The sequence below is a fragment of the Ahaetulla prasina genome, chromosome 1 (assembly GCF_028640845.1).
Source record: "Ahaetulla prasina isolate Xishuangbanna chromosome 1, ASM2864084v1, whole genome shotgun sequence".
In the NCBI taxonomy this organism is placed as follows: domain Eukaryota; kingdom Metazoa; phylum Chordata; class Lepidosauria; order Squamata; family Colubridae; genus Ahaetulla; species Ahaetulla prasina.
This window is the reverse complement of record NC_080539.1, coordinates 231720471-231739069: the sequence shown is the minus strand read 5'-3', so window position 1 is coordinate 231739069 and position 18599 is coordinate 231720471. Positions and strand designations below refer to the sequence as shown.

Here is an 18599-nt window from a genome sequence, read left to right as displayed (position 1 = left end):
GCAAGATTACTAATAGGACAATATTGGAAGAAAAAGTACCAACAATACAAGAATGGATATTGAAAGTTGCCAATTTGGCTGAGATGGCGAAGATATCAGCCTTTTGAAAGACAATACATGAAAGATACTTAAAGGAATGGAAAAATGGATTGACTATATTCAACGTAGATATCAGACTAAGAGTTATCAGACTGTTTTGAATGATTATGATGTATTATTTTGATTGCTTTTGGGGAAGTTAGGAATTGATGATTGTAGGGTATAATTAAGTTGGGACGAAAACTTTTAGCATATGTTTGTTTTACTTTGAGTTGAACAACGCTGGGAATGAAGTAATTCCCAGCTGTTCAAATAAAGTTTGTTTTTCCACAGATTAAGTTTATTACTATCTACTTGTCTCTGGGTCACAACACATGTCTTCTTGCCATGTAATCCAGGAAGCTTTATATTTTTTGAGGGAATTAGAAAGCATTTGAAGGGCCCCTAGCATAAGAATAAAAATTATCAAAGAATAGGTCTACTTGTGATGGTCAGGACCCCTGGTGGCTCAGACTGCTAAGACAGTCTGTTATTAACAGCAGCTGCTTGCAATTACTGCAGGTTCAAGCCCCACCAGGCCCAAGGTTGACTCAGCCTTCCATCCTTTATAAGGTAGGTAAAATGAGGACCCAGATTGTTGGGGGCAATAAGTTGATTTTATAATATACAAATGGATGAAGACTATTGCTTGACATAGTATAAGCCGCCCTGAGTCTTTGGAGACTCAAGATGTTGTAGGATGTAGTGCAGAGCCATATTAACAGCATCATCTGTTGATCTATTTGCTCGGTATGCAAATTGCAAGGGGTCTACAAGCGGATTCGTGATGGTTTTCAGGTAGGAAAGCACTAGCCTTTCAAAGGTTTTCATGACTACAGATGTTAGAGCAACTGGTCTGTAGTCATTCAGTTCCTTGATGGTGGGCTTCTTGGCACTGGGATGATGGTAGGCGTTTGAAGCAAGAAGGAACATAGCACATCTCTAGTGATTTATTGAAAATATGGGTGAAGATGGGGGCCAATTGGTCAGCACAGACTTTTAAGCAAGAAGGAGTTATCTTGTCTGGGCCTGGAGCTTTTCCTGGCTTTTGTCTGTGAAATAGGTCCTGCACTTCCTTTTCTGTGATCACTAGGGTTGTGAACCCAATGAAATGGGGTCAGTTGTAGGAGGCTTGGCTGTTGTTGGTGTGTCTGAGATGGGGTTGTGGAGATAGGTGGCTGTAGTTTCCTTTCAAACCTGCAGTAAAACTCATTCAGGTCATCTGCCAGTTGTTGATTACCTTCAGCCTGGGAAGGAGGTTTGCCATAGCCGGTGATATTTTAAGAGTTTTCCACATGTTTGCTGGTTCATTTGCTGAAAATTGATTCTTTAGCTTTTCAGAGTAGCTTCTTTTGCTGCTCTTATCTCCTTGTTAGTGCATTTCTGGCCTGATTGTACAGCATTTTATCACCTTTTCTGTAGGCTTCCTCTTTGGAATGTCGTAGCTGCTTAAGTTTAGGTGTAAACCAACGTTTGTTATTACTGTGTACTCGCAAGTTCCTTGTAGGTCCAATTGGATCTTCACAGAAGCTGACATATGATGTTACAGTATCTGTGAGTTCATCCAGGTCTGCAGAGGTATCTTTAAAAATATTCCAATCAGTGCAGTCAAAACATGCCTGTAGCTTTAATTCTGATTCCTCCGTCCAGGTTTTCACTGATTTAATTATTGGTTTTATGGCTTTAAGTCTTTGCCTGTAAGCAGGTACAAGGTGAATCATGCAATGATCAGAGTGTCCTACAGCTGCACGTGGTAAAGACCGATAGGCATCTTTTAGTGTTGTGTAGCAGTGGTCTAGAGTATTCTTGCCTCTGGTGGGACAATTGACATGCTGAAAGTATTTTGGTAGTTCTTTCCTTAAGTTTGCCTTGTTTAGATCTCCCAAAACAATGGCCAGTGAATCAGGGTGTTTGGCTTCAGCCTCCATGATTTGGTCAGCTAGAGTTCGTAATGCCTCGTTTACACAGGCTTGTGGTGGGACATAAACAGCAATTAGAAGAAATGAGGAAAATTAACGAGGCGAATCGTAAGGTTTGCAGTTGATAATTAGAGTCTCTAAATTGTTGTCACAGAATTTGTAAATTATGTTAAAATCTTGACACCAGGATGAATTAATATATAGGCATAAGCCTCCTCCTTTCTTTTTACCAGATGTTTCTGGAATCCTGTCTGATCGTTCAATTTGAAATCCTGGAATGTTCAGGCTGCTATTTTCAATTGATTCATTTAACCAGGTTTCAGAGAAGCATAGGACTGCTGAATTGCGAAAATCAGAATAGTATTTGTTTAAGAGGAGTATTTCATCCATCTTATTTGCAAGTGAGCGTATATTTGTTAGGAAAATTGAAGGCAGAGGAGTTTTAGTGCGAGTTCTTAGCTTGATTAAGATCCCAGATCGTTTACCTCGTTTCCTTCGTTTCCGTCGTTTGGTTTTTTTAGTAATCCATGGCTCCGTGGGAATTGTCTCCTCCTGTGTTAGAATCTCCTCCGTGTTTGTAAAGACAGGCGGGGGTGAGATTAAAGAAAGCTGCTCCTTAAAGAAATGTTCCTTAATTTTTAGCAGATGGTCTCGTGAGTAGGAAATCCGTAGTGAGTCACAGAGAACAATTAGAAATAAAGAAACAATTAGAGAGCATTTCACCGAGGCAGCCTTCGTCGGCGCCATCTTAGGTGATCACCTAATCATAAATCCATGTAACATCTCCAACAGTTGTTGAAATGAGGATGAGCTTTAGTTCCATTCATTAGATTCAAGGTGGCATATATACCAATCCCTCATCCAATCTTTTTTCATCATACTCCTTTAACGTGGGTTAGGCTGAGAAATACCGATTGGCTCAAAGTAACCCAGTGAGGATCCTGGGTTATAATCTAACACCATTATACTGCATTGGCTCTTCCTTTCATTGTGTTTCAGCTGTACAGTATATAAACATCCTGTTTCAGTTCTGTTGTGTGAACTGTAATTGATAGTTTATTCTCATAGGCTTAAAATCCTCTGTTCCCCTTAACTTATTGGTAAAGGCACATATATTTCTATTATTACAAGAACTAATAGTAGTAAGCCCCAAGGCTGTGTGCTCTCCCCACTTCTCTTCTCTCTGTATACCAATGACTGCATCTCCAATGATCCATCTGTTAAGCTACTGAAGTTCGCAGATGACACAACAGTGATTGGTCTCATTCGAGACAATGACGAATCCGCATATAGACAAGAGGTCAAACGACTAGCCTTGTGGTGCAACCAAAACAATCTGGAACTGAACACACTCAAAACCGTAGAAATGGTGGTAGACTTTAGGAGAAACCCTTCCATACTTCCACCTCTCACAATACTTAACAACACAGTATCAACAGTAGAAACCTTCAAATTTCTGGGTTCTATCATATCGCAAGATCTCAAATGGACAGCTAACATCAAAAACATCATTAAAAAAGGACAACAAAGAATGTTCTTTCTGCGCCAACTCAGAAAGCTCAAACTGCCCAAGGAGCTGCTGATCCAATTCTACAGAGGAATTATTGAGTCTGTCATTTGCACCTCTATAACTGTCTGGTTCGGTTCTGCAACCCAACAAGAAAAACACTGACTTCAGAGGATAATTAGAACTGCAGAAAAAATAATTGCTACCAACCTGCCTTCCATTGAGGACCTGTATACTACACGAATCAAGAAGAGGGCCGTGAAAATATTTGCAGATCCCTCGCATCCTGGACATAAACTGTTTCAACTCCTACCCTCAAAACGACGCTATAGAGCACTGCACACCAGAACAACTAGACACAAGAACAGTTTTTTTCCGAAGGCCATCACTCTGCTAAACAAATAATTCCCTCAACATTGTCAGACTATTTACTGAATCTGCACTACTATTAATCGTTCCATAGTTCCCATCACCAATCTCTTTCCACTTATGACTGTATGACTATAACTTGTTGCTGGCAATCCTTATGATTTATATTGATATATTGACCATCAATTGTGTTGTAAATGTTGTACCTTGATGAAGGTATCTTTTCTTTTATGTACACTGAGAGCATCTGCACCAAGACAAATTCCTTGTGTGTCCAATCACACTTGGCCAATAAAATTCTATTCTATTCTATTCTAGTATTCCTAAAAGGCTTCCTAGCCTGATTACTGCATAAGGAAAAAAAAATCACTTCAGAAAATCAAATGAGAAAAAGTGAGTTTTGGTCAAGAGATTCATTAATCTCCTATATCAGCTTCATTTTTAAAGTTAGACATTCATCCATTCTGCTCTCCCTCCTTGACGCATGGATGGATATGGTTGGTTGCTGTGCTGTCACATTTAGTTTAACTTACCACCGACACAATGCAGTACAGTATAATGACTAAAAGATGTAGCTTCTTATCCTTTGTGCCATGCCATTTTCAGTATCTCATGTCTTTGTAGCAGCAGCAGCGAATCTATCATGTTTCATCTTTTGCTTGTAAAGTAGCTTTGGCATTTTAAATGTACTGATCTGGGTGTTGTCTAAAATGGAAAGAGGGAGGAAATCTGTAATCTTGAAGAAATATCTAAAGGTTTAAATGCTAATCCTGTCGTTTTTCGTTTCCCCCCCCTCCAAAAAAAATCCCCACTACCTGATAGTGATTACCACATTACAAGGAACTCACCTATATTACAGGGTAATTGAGAATTTATCACTTCTGTTTGTTAAGAATGTTGAGATCTTTTGTGAATATATACAAAGGAAATGAGAAGTACCATTATGAGAATGTCACTTAGGATATCATTAATCCTCATCAATTACCAGTGAATCATGTCTCTGCCAAAGCAGTTTCAAGCATTCTATTATACAGCCTCTATAATTAGTTTAAATATCTATTGTGCTATGTACAAGCTGGACTCTGCTTTATGAGCTCATCTATACAAAGACTGGAGTGACTATTACACATCTTCTGGTGCCAGTTACATTTTGCATCAATCTTTAGCTACTGATTGTCTATATTTGATCCTACAGATTGAATTTGTAATTGTGCAAGCCCTTTAAAATAAGAACATGGGAATTGCTGAGCTGGGTCAGACCACGCAGAGTATTGATCTTGTTTAATACTATCCGCCCAAGAATAGCAATCCAGATAATTCAAGAGGGTATTTCAATACTTCAATAAATAAGTAGGCTATGATGGGATATTTCCCCGTGCAGATGCTCAGAATCTTGTAGTGCAAAGCATATTGTAGCTGAAATTGTTTGTTGTTCTGATTCTCAAATACTTTATCATTTTCAAGTTCCATTCATGATGGTGGCAATCATATCTCACATTAATGAGTTCCATTGACTGACCATTGACTCACCGCGGGTGAAGGATATTGCATACCGGCCTATCAATCACTTCAGTAACGGTTTCCAAATTTACACACTGCAAGACTGAATGTTTTGTTTTATTTACTCCATTCATAACTTTATAAGAAAAATATGGTACACGACCGTCCCTTTTCCTCTTCCAAATATCATTGATATTTTTTCTCATTGAAATCGCTGTACTGTATCTCTTGAAGGATTCCTGAAGAAGGACTGATGCAGAATGCAGGCTGGCTTTTCTCTATCTGTAAGTCTCTGCATCTTCTTTCAGTGTATAACATGGAAGTAAGGATGCTAGATTTATGGTATCATGTTCATAACGTGGATGAGGATGTTATTTATTTCATTAACAGACATGTCTGTTGCAGGGGTGAAATCTTGCAGGTTCTAACAGGTTCTGGAGAACCGGTAGCAGAAATTTTCAGCAGTTCGGAGAACCAGCAAATACCACCTCTGGCTGGCCCCAGAGTGGGGTGGGAATGGAGATTTTGCAATATCCTTCCCCCAAGAGTGGGGAGGGAATGGAGATTTTGCAGGATCCTTCCCCTGCCACGCCCACCTAGCCACGCCTACAGAACCTGTAGTAAAAAATATTGGATTTCACCACTGGTCTGTTGTATGTTCACAAAGTGTTTTGATCACTGATTTTAAATAAATAAACATTCAGAAGAGTCCTCCCTGGGTTTATTTTGAATAATTTACAATCCAGAGGTACGGGAATGGTAGAATAAAAAAATAAAACAAAAGCGATAAACTAAAAAATAAACTAAAAACAAACAAGTGCAAAAGAACCATGAAATGAAAATTTTTTAAAAATATTATTTTTAAAATAAATAATATATTTATAGTATACTACTCATTAGAGTTGCTATAGAGCTCTGGATGTGTGATTTTGAATGAAAACAGGCAGGACTTTATTAAATACACTTAGCTGAAATAAAAAATACCTTCTTTTCTTAAATGGGTTTACTTTTACATACTGCCAGCCTATAGAGCTGGCAACGGAGTTGGACAGCGATGAGGCTGAAGTGAGGCCAGGGCCATTGGGAAGTGAGGTGCGGACTCCAGAACCTCCAGAGACTGATAGTAGTGAGGCAGAGGAACAGGAGGAGCCTGTTCCTAATGCACGCATGAGAAGAGCTGCCAGAACGCAAGAGCAGCTCAAGCAGAGAGGACAACTAGGGAGTAGGACCAAGAGATGATTGGCCCCTCCCATAAGGCTTAAAACAGACCAGCACCAGCGTTTCAGCTTTGCCGGAAAACAATGTTGTAGCTCCGTCTTCTGCTCTGTCTTCCGCTTCATGTATGTCTTTGTTTTTTGGCTTCTGGACATTTGCCAGGAAGGGCCTTTGGCAGTTTGCCTAATTGGACTGTTTGTGAGATAACTGAGGAATTTGTGTTGGGAGGCATTTGTTTTACTTTGAGTTGAACAATGCTGGGAATGACGTAATTCCCAGCTGTTCAAATAAAGTTTGTTTTTCCACGGATTAAGTTTATTACTACCTACTTGTCTCTGGGTCACAACACATGTCTTCTTGCCATGTAATCCAGGAAGCTTTATATTTTTTGAGGGAATTAGAAAGCATTTGAAGGGCCCCTAGCATAAGGATAAAAATTATCAAAGAATAAGTCTACTTGTGATGGTCAGGACCCCAATTAATTAAAATAAACATTAATATGTTAAAAAGATACATGGTCTGCCCTGGTATAAAGGCAACTTTATAAGTGTGTATACTCAGACACATACCTACACAAAATGCATATATACTTGTGCAAAATTTTCAGTTATGTCAGGAATAAAGAGAGTCAAGTAGAACATAGTATATCCATTTATTTATTTATGTGTCCTTAATGCAACATTTATATATTAATATACGCACATATCCTAGATGCAAATTTGTTATGATTTTGCAGGACTAACTCATTTCTGTAAATTGTAACAATTCATTGTTCTTCTTTCTACTTTTAATCAAGGGATGGTTATGAAATAGCCTTGACTAGTAACTCAAAATAGCATAGCTATTCTTTCGCACTGCATTGAGACAGTCAGATTTCCACATGCACAGACATTTCCGAAAATATAAAAACAAGTAGGGTGAGATTAGACACTTCTGGAGTAGCAGAGACGGCAGCCAATAGGAAGCAACACTGTTAAACCATGACTGGTCTGCAAAAGCATGCAGGTAGACCACAATTTATCCCAAAATTTCTGTTGCTAAGCAATACAGCTGTTAAATGAGTTTTGTCCCATTTTATGACTTTTCTTGCCACATTAGTTAAGCGAATCACTGCAGCTGTTAAGTTAGTAACACCAGTGGTGAAATCCAATTTTTTTTACTATCAATTCTGTGGCCGTGGCTTGGTGGGTGTGGCTTGGTGGGCATGGCAGGGGAAGGATATTGCAAAATCTCCATTCCCTCCCCACTCCAGGGGAAGGATACTGCAAAATCCCCATTCCCTCCCCACTCCTGGGGGGAAGCATATTGCAAAATCTCCATTCCCACCCCACTCTGGGGCCAGCCAGAGGTGGTATTTGCTGGTTCTCTGAACTACTCAAAATTTCCGCTACCGGTTCTCCAGAACCTGTCAGAACCTGCTGGATTTCACCCCTGAGTAACACGGTTGTTAAGAGAATCTGACTTCCCCATTGCTTGCCATAAGGGCAAAAGGTGACGACGTGACCCCAGGACACTGCAACCATCATAAATACATGCCAGTTGGCAAGCATCCAAATTCTGATCATGTGACCACAGGGATGCTGCAATGGTTATACAGTAAGTGTGGAAAAGTCATAAGTCACTTTTTTCAGTGCTGTTGTAACTTCAAAGATCATTAAACAAACGGTTGTAAGTTGAGGACTACCTGTGCATGTTGTTGTTTTTTTAAGCAGCAAACTGTGGTCATTTGTAGTTCCTGCCCCTTTATTTATTATCTTCTACTCTACACATTGAAAGTAAGACAACCCCACTACTCACCTCACAGATTATTAGATCCTTCAGCAGAAGAACCCTGCTTACTCCTAATGGGTAAATTATTCCTAATGGTTTGATACCAAACCATTTTCTGCAAGTTAGCTTATGACTTTGTAATGATCTACCTATCTGAAAGCTAATCCCTGTGAATTTCGCAGGACTTAAGTTAACCCACCTGAGTTTTGGACATAAAAGAACCAAATAGAAAAAGGATTCCTGAGTACAATCTTTCTGTTTAAAACTGTTTATTGCAATACATGCACTTTAAAATTAATATTTGTTCTTACTGTACAAAATCTTGTAAGAGATTTTGTTTGCAAAGTTGCCAGATGATTAGAAACAAATCTAGTATGTACCTTCCCACTGCAAACTTTTTCAGATAAAAATCTGCTAAAACAGTTTTGTGCTGTTGGAAGAAATATCCTTCTGAGTTCAGTTCCAAGTGGGGAAAAGGAAACTGAATTCATGGAAGTTGCTTGGAAAGAAGGTTTATTGATGAACAGTGTCACATGCCTTGAAGATCTTGGGCAAAAAAAAGGGAAGAGATGCTGAGACTCCCTGGGTTTTATACCCTCTCTAGCTTTGAACTTCCTGGGGCACAGGAAGAGTATCCTGATTGGTTGCTGTCAAAGGTCATGGCTAGCTTTGTAAGTTGTCTGTGTGCTAAATTTGGTTGAATCTTGTTGGGTGATGCAATGAAAAGCAATTAAATGGCTCTGCCTGAAGGAGGTAGATCTTTTTTTATGTAAAATGGACTGGCTCAGGCCTTAATGGCCCATTAACAAAGGTAGGAGGGCTGAGTTTCTGCCTCCCTTTTAGGGGAAATATTCTACCCTTTTCATATTTTCTAAAATATTTCATTTTTCTAGGAGTGGGGTGGCTTTTAACTTCCTACAGGACAATGCTTACGCCAAACAATTTTTCTCCAAATTTAACTCACTTAACAGAGACAAGCAAAAGAATTCCAAGCATTAGTATAGTACTGCATAGCTAGCTATTCTAATATAGCATCAGTATTGAAAATACTGCACTGGTGGCAGATTTGCGGCTATGCAAATATACTTAACATGCCTTATAACTGAAGGGTATGAGAGCTAATTCTTTCGCACAAACATTGAGATTTCTAGTCTATACATATATGTCTATCCTCACACATGTGTGTTCATTGCTCGATTTGGGGGCACTAATGGTCTGCTGTGCCCTTTTCAGGAACGGAGTCTGAAGATCCCATGGTGACACCTGCTATGAATCTGCTCCCTTCGGAATGGAAAGGAATGTGCATAGGTAGGCTCAAAGGATGCTTTGCCAGCCAAAATCTGCTTTGCATACGAACAAAGCACATCAAAACAGGCAATGGGAACAAGGCCAGTTAGATTCTTTCCTTCTATTCATGACAATTGCCTACAAAGGAGACATGTGCTTATTAAAGATTATAGAATCTTGAAAAATCCCAGTATTCTAAAATGTTTGTAAGAGCCTTCTTAAATATAGGAACCCCTACTCTGTTACTGTACTCTGTTACTACTCTGTTATTCTGTTACTGTACTGTATACATTTCTTTATTATTTATTTATTATTTATTTATTTATTTTGTCAAGCATATATAAGGTAATAGGTAAAAGTATAAAAATAATTTGAATACATGGAAAGAGTAAGTAAAAAGGAACATTAGGACAGGGACCATAGGCACACTGGTGCACTTATGCATGCCCCTTATACTATACTATACTGTATACTATAGTAAAGGTAAAGGTTCCCCTCGCACATACATGCTAGTCATTGCCGACTCTAGGGGGCGGTGCTCATCTCCGTTTCAAAGCCGAAGAGCCAGCGCTGTCCAAAGACATCTCTGTGGTCATGTGGCTGGCATGACTCAACGCCAAAGGCGCATGGAATGCTGTTACCTTCCCACCAAAGGTGGTCCCTATTTTTCTACTTGCATTTTTAACATGTTTTCGAAACTGCTAGGTTGGCAGAAGCTGGGACAAGTAATGGGAGCTCACCCCATTACACAGCAGCACTAAGGATTCGAACTGCTGAGCTGCCGATCTTTCGATTGACAAGCTCAATATCCTAGCCCCTGAGCCACCATGTCCCTTTTTACTGTATACTATACTATACACTATATAGTTTTAGTATATAGTATACTGTATATAGTATACAGTATACAGTATATAGTATATGATACTATACTGTACTGTACTCTGTTAGTCTGTTACTATAATGAAATACCACTTATGGTGGTATCTATTATAGATATAGATATAAATATATAGATATATACATACTATAATGAAATGCCACTTAATGAGAAGGAAGGACTCACTGGAGAAGAGCCTAATGCTGGGAACGATTGAGGGCAAAAGAAGAATGGAATGGCAGAGAATGAGTTGGCTGGATAGAGTCACTGAAGCAGTTGGTGTGAGTTTAAATGGACTCCAGAGGATGGTAGGGGAGAGGAAGGCCTGGAGGAAAGTTGTCCATGGGGTCGCGATGGGTCGGACATGACTTCGCAACTAACAGCAACAACAACACCACTCTGTGTGGAAGAACTATGATAGCTATAGGAAGGAGCAAGTCCTATTACTGTAACAGTGTTTCACTCACAAGACACTGGGTTTCATTACTGGATGTGAGATTAGATAGAGATAGAGATAGATATTTGATAGAAGAGAGAGAGAGAGAGATTAGAGAAAGAAGGAGAATGGTAGAGAGAGAGATATTGTAGATGTAAATAGATATATTTTATGTTTTGTGTTGCAAACATATTTAACAGACATTAATTATGTATCCTTGAGTACTTACATTTCATCTGTAAGTACCTACAGTACTTACATTTCATCTATAATACTTCCCAATGACAGAATCCAAGGATGTGCTCAGCATTTGCCTTTGATATGAAGCCATATTTACAGCTTTGAGGCTTTCAGTTGTTTACTGATGATCATTTTATTGAATGCGGAGTTGTTTCTTTGCTTCCTTGAATGCTACAAAAAAAGTGATAGTTTAAGATAGAAAATAATTAGGATAAATAGAAAAGGATAAATAAATGGCAATAAAGGATACTCAATAACTACTACAAAAACTTTACTAGTTTTTGGATTCAATACCAAACTCCCTTTATTTATTACCTAACATAGTTATCATGCTTGTTTGCTTTTATTCCCTTCTCAGGCTTATTATCTGCTTGAGTCACCTGGCTCTTGAGTCATTTTTTTTCCCACCTGTGGCATAGAGCTAACCTGAATTTATGGATTGAAAATCATGTGATTTGGGGGCCAAGTAATTCTGTCTTCCATGGAAGTTGGACAATTTACATTTTGCCACATTAGAACTCTACCATAGTACAGAGCTGACTGCACTTCTGTTTCAGTCAGATCTTTTCCAACAATATTCGTCTGAAAATTAAGAAAAAAGGAAAGCCTTTTTCTGATAATGCATAGATATCACTACAATTATCCCCAGAATGTATATATTTTTCTGTATAGCTAAAGAAATGCTAGGCATAGATTACAAATAGTGATAACTGTTCTCCAAAACTTGCTAGAGCAGTTATTCATGATTCATTCAACTACAATATAACCTAATTTTTACATAATCCATTCTAAAACTTTAGTTCTTTTTTGGGAGGAGGAAGGGTAATTCACTCATCTCATTTCTACGATCATAGGAAAATGTCTAATATTAATTTATAACAACAGCAATCAAAGGCATAGGGAGTGAGAGGACTCTCGATTGCAGCCCATACTCTGTTCTCAATCTCTCCTCAGAAAGAGATGGCGAAGTGCATCAGTGCACATAACTTCCTTGCAGTGCACCATTGTCTTTTCGGGAGTTTAATGATGCTGAAGTGTCTCCATGATTAAAATTTAAAGGCTCACAAGTAACCAAGTAATTTGCCCAAAACTCCTTATCCAGCACTCACCACAAAGAGTCTGATTTTAATATACGATTAATCAAGCACCAGTCTAGTTTACAACGGATATTTTAAATTACTGGAGAACTAACTTCTTTGTTCTCCATAGTGTCATGCAAAAACATATTTCCCTTCATCAAAAATGTATGTGAACACACCTATTGCAAAGAGGAGGAATAAAACATTTTGGAACAGAAATACCATATAGAAATATTGGGGTGTCATGTATGTGTGTGTGTGTGTGTGAGAGAGAGAGAGAGAGAAAAAGAGAGAGAGGTGGGGGAGAGAGGGGAGAGAGAGACAGAGAGACAGAAAGAGACAGAAAGAGACAGAGAAAAAGAGAAAGAAAGAGAGAGAGAGAGAAAGAAGAGAGTGGGAGACAGAGAAAGAGAGAACAAGAGAAAGAGAGAGAGAAAGAAGAGAGAGAGGGGGAGAGACACAGAGTGAGAGAGAAAGAGAGAGAATAAGAGAAAGAGAGAGAGAGAGAGAACAAGAGAAACGGAGAGAAAGAGAGAGAAAGAGAGAGAGAGACAGAGAGAAACAGAGAGACAGAAAGGGAGAGAAAGTAAATCCTATCTAGAGTTTCATTGACATACATCTAAACATTTGCATTGTGTATCTGAAAAAGTTGTAACGATCTGTCAAAATAGCTGGGTCTAAATCATGATTTGCTACTTTGTAAAAGAGAGAAAGAAAATGAAGGAACAAAAATGTTATTAGAACAATTTGGTGGTTTTAGCAGCTGAAGCGTAGGGATCAGTGTCAGTGCAGTGTGCCAGCATAGAGGAACCTCTACAGTATTCAACATATTTTTCCAAGCAGAAGATTTATGCAGGGCTGGTGCACATTTTCTACGCTCCACCTGAGGCTGGATTGCCACCTGGAGGAACACAACATTTTACTCCGTAAAAATAAGTCAATGCCAGTTTGTTTTATTGGTGTTTTTCTTCCCCTCGTTTTGGCTGTACAGCAGGCTGTCCACCCCTCTAAGGAGTTACAACCAAGCAATGAGAAAACTCTCATTAGGAAAGTGAAAGCCCTTAGATTGACTGCTGGGAAGTTTATGAATGGGAGACCCGGCTTTTTTCTACCCGGTTCTAGCGTTGCAACTGGCACACTGAATGGCTCGCATCAGGAAAGGGTGTGCAAAACACTTCCTTTTCCACAGGGAAAAGAGATGAGGAAAACCAGATAGGAGTGCAAAATGGAAGCAACAGACACTGTCATAGGAGAACCCCTCATTTCCATATTTAAATAAATATATAGGAAATCAAACAGGGTAGCTAGTGCTCTTCTCCAAGTATTTCCTTCTCAGTGTTTTAATCAGAAATGATTTATTTTATTCCATCTTAGCAACAAAACAAAACAAAAAGGTCCTTTGGAAGTGAGATAGCCTCATCTGAAAACATACGGGCAGAGTTACAGAGTAGGAGAGAGAGAGGCCGTTATCAAAGAAAAATGTTCAAGACACCTTTTCAGACAGAGTTAAAAATGTAATTCCCCAGAAGTGCATGTTACCTTGTCATCAGGCTTACAATGTTAACCAATTCTTTTCTATCAACTGGCAATTATTTTTTTTTGGCAGACCCCTTTTGCATGATTCATGAAGGACCAGTAAAAGGCTAATTGTTCAAATTAATTTGCGTAAATGACTAAGCAAGAGATAACAAAATTACATCTGCACTTGTTTGGCAAAGATTCAATAGCAGCAGCCCTGTACTGCCAGCTGCTTCCAGACAACACTCGTGCAGAAATTAAAAGCTACAAATATTAATTAATACACTTTTTTTTTGGTACGTTAATTTGCACTGAAAGGTTCCGGGAGTGCAAAACTGCTGAGAAGATGAACCATGATAATTAGAATTAATGGGATGGATGCATATTTTTTGCAGCTGAAGTTTTTAAAAAAAAAAAAAACTATGAATGGAACTGGGAACTTGGAGCTGACATTCTCATAAATCTCTATGATAATGCAGCTATTAGTATTAAAAGGATTAAGTACTGTGGCTCCAATGTTATCCATCACATGACACGTTGTAGCCCATCTGTCACTGAAGCAACTAAGACATGATAGCTGTCCTTGAGGAAGCCGTCTGAAAAGCTCCGGGAATTTAAGGAATTGCCAAGCGGAGTGTCGAAGCACAAAATGAATAGCTCAAACCTCTGACTCCCAAATAAAAATAATGGCCAACACTCTGTACTTGTCAACTTATGGCTTTAACAAATACTTTGTTCTCACAGTGTCTGGATTTAAGTTTAAGTAAGAGAGAAGTTAGACAGGGGAAGGGAAAGTATTCCACATTATTATTATTATTTTATTCACTGCTGACTTTATATAGGAAGGAACACGTGCTAACAATAATATGATGCATTTTTTTTTCATTTTTCTCCAAGGTCTCAAGAACGATGCATAAATATATTTTCTTCTTAAAATATGTCTACATTTTAAAGGAACAGCACCAGGATCAGGTAGCCATTTATAATTGCACAGATAAGCAAAATATGGGCAGAATTTATTCCTGAGCATATTGGAGTATGTAAACTTCCTGAGATTAAAATCAACGGATACTCTTATTTTTAACTTCTTGTTTTCCCATTTATGGGTAAAGCATATTTTAAATGGGTTGTTTTGAAGAAACAATCATTAATAACAGATAATAGTCACTAGACAGATAAATGACACACAAAATGAAGTTTCCAACAGTAGCGTATTATGTTTTCTTGCCTGAAGATGTGTACATATGCAGAGGTTTGCCGACTACAGTGCCAAGCATTGTACAAAAATAAAACATTTTGAAGATGATACAACGGTACAAGTGTAAACAGTATCACCCACTAGATGAGCTGTTTCTGGATCTTGAAATCCAATTCTAAGATGCATCAGTTTCATATAAATCTTTGGGCAGGCAAGCCAGAAAAACAGTACGGATTCATAGCTCGCAGTGTATAGTAACAGAGTAGTGGAAAACAGGAAAAAAAGGATAAGTTTGTCTTCTAGGTTATTTTGGAATATAAAACACAATTATTTTATTATGGACCTAATGTAAGAATTGGCAGGAGGTTGTTTTACAGTGTTTTATTTTTACATAAAATAATGCCATCTATGCAATGATGGAGTGTCCCAAATAGATTGTTGTATTTTAGATGCATTTGTATACAGATAATGTTACATATCACTCATTTCATTCCTATCATTCCTATCATTATGATTCAATCACTCATAATACGTATTTCATGTATTTTTAAAAAATTAACTTTGCTATTATACTGTAGTATTTCTTAGAAAGATTATGCCTTCTTATTGTTATTAACATCTTTAGTTATAATGAATCCCAGAAGCATTTTAGGAATATTTTAGTTAGGAATATCCAAGGACCTTCACCATACACTTAGCATATTTTGGCTTGCTAATATACAGTACATATATCTTGGTTAGCAGTTAAATAGACACAAATAAAGTATTTATTCTCAGACAATTTGTATTTATTAAGTTGTATTTTTCAAAGAAATAACACAATCACAAAAAACATTAGCCATTTCAGAGGACACATATGCCTGCAGTTCCTCCTTGTAAAATGTATATTGTCTCATTCTGTGACTGGAACATCATATGAGGATGTTCAGTTATTGCTTACAACTGTTGTGGAGGATAACCTGCATGATTACCTGCTCTATGTATTATTTCCATTTTATTTGTTCTACCACAGTGGAAGTGAGGGTGGAAATAAAGAAAAAGAGGATGAAAGCAATGAGAAATTGACCCCAGATATTGATCCCATCTTATCAATAGCATTATTATTAAATTTTGACCACCATTATTGTACTTATTTGAATTTCATAATGAGGAAGAGTAATATTTTCCTATATATATATAAAACAAAGATGCCATTTACAGCTCAATATCACCACATTTGATGTAGATGGTCTTCTGCTATCAATTGTCATTTGCTATTAATTCTATTGTACAGGCATCAAACAGTATGGCTATAAGAATTTGTGCAATGTTCTTCTTCTAACAGGTATTTGCACCCCAGGGGTCTTTTCTACTTTTCCAGAATAACTTATGTTATTTTTTGTGCCATGCAAGTGAGCCAGTTAATTTCTATCTTCTTTGTGAAGTATCTAAAAGCTATCTTATGATGGGCCATAGTGTGCAAATATTTTCAGCTTAGTAAGTATATAAATAATTTACCCTCATAATGAGCTTGAGCATTATTATTATTATTTTTTTGGTTCCAAAAAACCAAAAATGGTGCTAAAGTTGCTATTAGGGGCAGTACTATAGGCTTAATCTCAATGTCTACAGCTTCCATTTACCAAAAGACACATAAAGCATTTCTTCATTCAGAAGAGCTTTCTGCTGCATTTTACTTCCCTTCTGTCACCAAATGGCAACCGAGCACACAATTGTCCACAGTACCAAGAGAAGAAGCACAGCCTCGGAGCAGCATCCTGCCACCACTGCAAATGTACAAGCTGCTCAGTGCCGATGCTTTATGCAAAACCATTTCTGATCTATCCGTTCAGCACAGAAATAGAGAAAAGAAACTGTCGCTGACTCTTACAAAAGACTCAGACAATAAAATAATAAAGTCCTGGCTGACTGACAATCTTGGAAATTGATGTTAGGGTTCCTGCAAAAATCATGGTGCAAGCTTCAGGGAAGAAGGGTATTCATGTTTTAGGCCCATTCCTGCAGGGACCATATCAGCAGGATGCAGGCAAGCAGAAACCTGTATCCTGAGCGTCTGATTTGTGTCTCAGCTTTTCTAATTCCCTTCTGCCTGGTGTCCCCTAAAGGGGAGGCCAAGAGCTTTCAAAATGGCTTGCTAATTACACGTCTCATCAAAGGCTCAATACTTATGCGAGCAATGAGTCAAAAGCACTTGTCTAGCAGGCACCTCTCTCCTTCAGAGGCTCTACTTTTGAATCATTCTGTCTAGAAAGAGAGCTGAGTCCTTGAATTCTTCCACCTCTGGCCAACTTCAAAGATGGAAAACTATTTTAAATGTAGAATAGGGGATTGTTTGTGAGAGACACACTGTGTTTGTGTGTGTGCGTGTGCGTGCATGGATGGATAGATAGATAGATAGATAGATAGATAGATAGATAGATAGATAGATAGATAAATAAATAGATAGATAGATACGGTAAAGGTAAAAGTTCCCCTTGCGCATATGTGCTAGTCATTCCCAACTCTAGGGGGCAGTGGTCATTCAAAGATGTCTCTGTGGTCATGTGGCCAGCATGAATAAAGGCATTTTTTACATGCTTTCAAACTGCTAGGTTGGCAGAAGCTGGGACAAGTAATGGGATCTCACCCCGTTATTCAGCACTAAGGATTTGAACCACTGAACTGCCGACTTTTCGATTGACAAGCTCAGCATCTTAGCCACTGAGCCACTGCATCCCTTTTAGATAGATAGATAGATAGATAGATAGATAGATAGATAGATAGATAGACAGATGATAGATAGATAGATAGATAGATAGATAGATAGATAGATAGATAGATAGATAGATAGATATTCTTATTTCTGCAAACCTTCATTGATTTCATCTTCTCCCTCTTTTTAACTTTAAAAAGAAAGGCTATGAATGATAAGTGTTTGCCCTGATGGAAGTTTTGATGATGATGATGATGATGATGATGATGATGATGATTGATGACGATGATGATTCTAAAGCTCTGAAAATCAGTCCTGCCAAGCACAATTAAATCTTTAACTGTGACCCAGCTGGTAAGGGTGGGGTACCTGAGGACAAAACTGACAGATTATTTCTGATGAGGATGGGAAGGATTCATTTTGTTTTCAACCTGACCCTGGGGACATGTCATAACATTTGTATTATTTCCAATAAAATGTCAGTATGATGCTGCAAGATTGCTAAGGCTGGAAGTTAAAGCATCCCATTTAATGCTACTATCATTTTCAGTTCTGAAAATCAAAAAGACTGCAATTTCTTTTTGGATAGTCCTTAGATTGGTACCATTCTCTGACTTCTAATGACAGTTGCTGAATGCCATCCATGGGTATATAATTAAAAAGAAATTTTGAAAGTTTTTTTAAGGAATTTTTCTAATGCAAAGACAGTTCCCTAATGCTGAAAAAATGCAAACCCAAAGGAAATTTACAAGATAAAAGAACAAACAAGATACAGCTGGAAAGGCTTTATGTAACTTGCATTTAGTTCAGTGCAAAGGTATTCCTTGTCTCCCAGCTCACAAGAGATTTTTAGACACTTTAAGTACATATAAGAGATTTTAAAAATCAGTCAAATTACCAATCTAGGTACCAAT

General features: G+C 38.0%; 1 long non-coding RNA gene across 1 annotated transcript; it reads left to right on the top strand.

The window, feature by feature from the left end:
• The first annotated feature begins 5536 nt into the window (after positions 1 to 5536).
• Positions 5537 to 15736, top strand: LOC131203290 (uncharacterized). Its single transcript, XR_009156336.1, has 3 exons — positions 5537 to 5657; positions 9592 to 9666; positions 14693 to 15736. It is a non-coding gene; the product is annotated as an uncharacterized LOC131203290 (long non-coding RNA).
• The last annotated feature ends 2863 nt before the right edge of the window (positions 15737 to 18599 follow it).